Source organism: Triticum urartu, chromosome 5 (genome assembly GCF_003073215.2).
Source record: "Triticum urartu cultivar G1812 chromosome 5, Tu2.1, whole genome shotgun sequence".
NCBI classification, from domain to species: domain Eukaryota; kingdom Viridiplantae; phylum Streptophyta; class Magnoliopsida; order Poales; family Poaceae; genus Triticum; species Triticum urartu.
In genome coordinates, this window is record NC_053026.1 from 426773976 (window position 1) to 426777128 (window position 3153).

Here is a 3153-nt window from a genome sequence, read left to right on the forward strand (position 1 = left end):
AACCCATTGCACTTCATCTTATGAATTTCTGATGAAGTAGTACCTTTCCCCGTCATAATCACTCTACGGGTTCTGGGTTGTCGTCAATCGAGAATGCCGATTAGTGAATCGAATCTACACTACAATTCAGTACCTTCTAGTACTTTGTTGTTGAGGAGTTTAATACTCCATCACGTCATTCCTAGCCTGATTGGCTATATTCATTATTGTGCTAAATGTTAACTGTGCTACCTGGTCCTTATTCCCGGAGCACAACTTTCTATGAGGAGCTAAACTTACGTCGATCTTCCTCGTCATACCATTTCACCTTGAACAGCAAGCTTGATTTCGAGTTTGTGTTGTACCCTTGGTTCCAACAACTTTTCGCTTCACCATTCCTTTGACTTGATGTCATTGCTGATCGATTACATCTTCAAGAAACCTCTCGACAAGTGTGTCGTGATCATCGACAACATTTTAACTTCTTCCGAGATATCAATTGAATTCATGATGAGAAATTCCATGGTTGCCCTCGATGATTTGTGTTGTCATAGACCACTTTATTGCCTTCCCTCGGACACAAACTTGTTCGTGTTTTGGGTTATACTTTGAGTTCCTTGCTATCCAACATTTGTTCTTCTTTAGCTTGGAGTATTACCATCTTTTATGACAATAATGTTGTGAGGATTACTCCACCTCATAAGAATTCTTGATATAGTGATACTTCTCACCATCATCATTCTTTCTTGGTCCTCATGTTGTTTCTAACTGGAAAACCGACAATTGAACTATGACGTGCGAATTCAAAATTTCTAGCAACCCTATTGCTTTGAAGTTAATGATCGATAGTTCATTCTTAGACTATTGGTTATTGAATCACCATTCTAACATTGATCATGCTACCTACCCCCATATTTCGGGTGCTCCTTTCAATCAATGTTTAATTGTGTATGCTTTCCTCAAGCATACACCATTATATCATTTGATCTGACAAATGTTATCTCCTTGTTCACATGGTTGTGGAAACCCACCTTTTTTGGAAATCTTGATGAATTGTCGCTGAGTCCATCTGACATTTCCTCACCCTCTCCTTGGTTTAGTGATGAACCCTTGTTTCAGAAGTTCGCTTCCATAGTTCATTTTCCGAGAATCTTACAATGCTATCTCGTCAATTTGTGTTGCAACTTTTCTCCTCATGCAACCTGAGTCTGAGGTATCCTAACGCCAATCAGATCTAAATCTCGGTTAGATATGGTGGTTCGAGCATCTTCCAAGAGTCATAACATTGGTATTTATATAACCCAGTAAGGTGATGTCATACCTAGCACACCTGGCCGGAGGACCCATTGTTATAGTTTCCTTTTCAGCCAGGTTAAACATTCTTCCACGAGGAAATTGTAAGACTTATTCTATAAGTTGTTCCTGATGGATCCTTTGTGTTTCCAAAGTTTGATCTTCACCTGTTGACCATGTCAATGCTATCTCGAAGCATGTCTATGGTACTCCGATTTTCAACAAGAACATGTGAATCCCAATGCTAAATGTTTCCTTCTCAATTATCCAAACACCATTGTATGGGTAATGTCATGAAATTTCTCTCCCCTACCTAAAGGGTTTTCTACATTATATCATATCATGGATATCATGCTCTGCTTGTCCTTGGGAAGGATATACCCTTGAAATATGTGTTTAAACACATTTTCTTTTCCATTGTTCTGTTTAATCTGATAACCATATTTTTCCTTTCCATTGGTGGATTTAACGTTTCTTGTGATCTATATGATCTAGGCAGTAATATTCCCTGCTTATGTAAATGCCACGGTGTTCAACTCGGTCAGTAAGACTTTGTTACTATTGTGGGTGATATTCCGGTAACCACCGATGGATGAGAACTTTGCCTATTGGTCCGCCTCGTTTAATGAGCAAGAAAATGGTTCTCTTCGTCCCTCACCCTTGGTACCAATGTTATTGCCAACATAACCGGCAGGCTGCCCTCTAACATACCTTGCTATCGTGACCGTGCAATATGTCAGCGCCCTTTTTACTTTTAACACACATGGTGGGCCCATAACCCACAGTTCCACAAGATCAAAACCTGACTCTCTTGTACAACCTTGATTCTATAGTATCCTTTGCACTTGGCTTCGTATGAAATTCATGAGCCACCTACCTAGAGATGATCTACTCTAGTATCAAACACAATATTTATTCTTGTTGCCCTGAAACCCTTCTCACCTTCTAATTATGCATCAAACGATTGACTGCCTGCTTGAAACTCCTTATTGTACCTTTTTACTTTGCTCTCGACGTTCTCATAAGTTTCAACTTGGGAGATACCTTGGGCCAAAATCCCCGAGCTAATTACCGAATATCAGTCCTTGCAGACATCTGTCCTTGTAGTTTTCCCTCCTATCCTTGCGTAAGTACGACGGAGTTCTTGTAGAAAGGATGTCGCTTTCATCATGATGACTTGAAGTAGAGAAATGAAGAGATCAACATAGTGGGTCGACCTCTGCGAGAAGAGCAACCAAGACCGAGAAGATCCGTCAGAATTTCGTAACCAAAACTTTCCCCCTTACACCACCTCTTAAATCTCGGACGAGATTGCTTGTAGTGGAGGAGATTTGTAACACCCCGGTAGTTGAGCTACAGTAACCACGCACTAATTATGCCATGTCATTGCAATTATTCTTTTAAACCTCACTTTGATCCAAAACCGAATTCCACTTAAAATTTAAAGTGAGGTCAAATAAATTAATTCTTTAAATAGTAAAGCTAAAATGTTCAAATTATTCTAAAAATTCCACTGAGCATTTCCATGTTGAAACCCACATCATTTGACTCAACTGGTAATCCCTAGAAAATTATAAAGTGGTCCAACTTCAAATAATTTAGCCTTTTCAAAAAATCAAATCTTTATAAATTTCCATTTGACCTCAAACTTTGTGGGCCTCTACAATATATTGCCTAATATTTTTGGTCCAGTTTTCACCTTCAACAAAAATCAATTAGTTGCTAAATGTAATAGAAATAGAGGAGAATTAAAGTAACAGAAAGGGAAAAGGAAAAGACAACACTGTGCAATCGGCCGAGTTGCTGCTACAGTGCAGCCCAGCCCATAGTGGATGGCCTTTCTTCAACATCATGTTCATCCCCATCGCGCTAGAGCTCGCA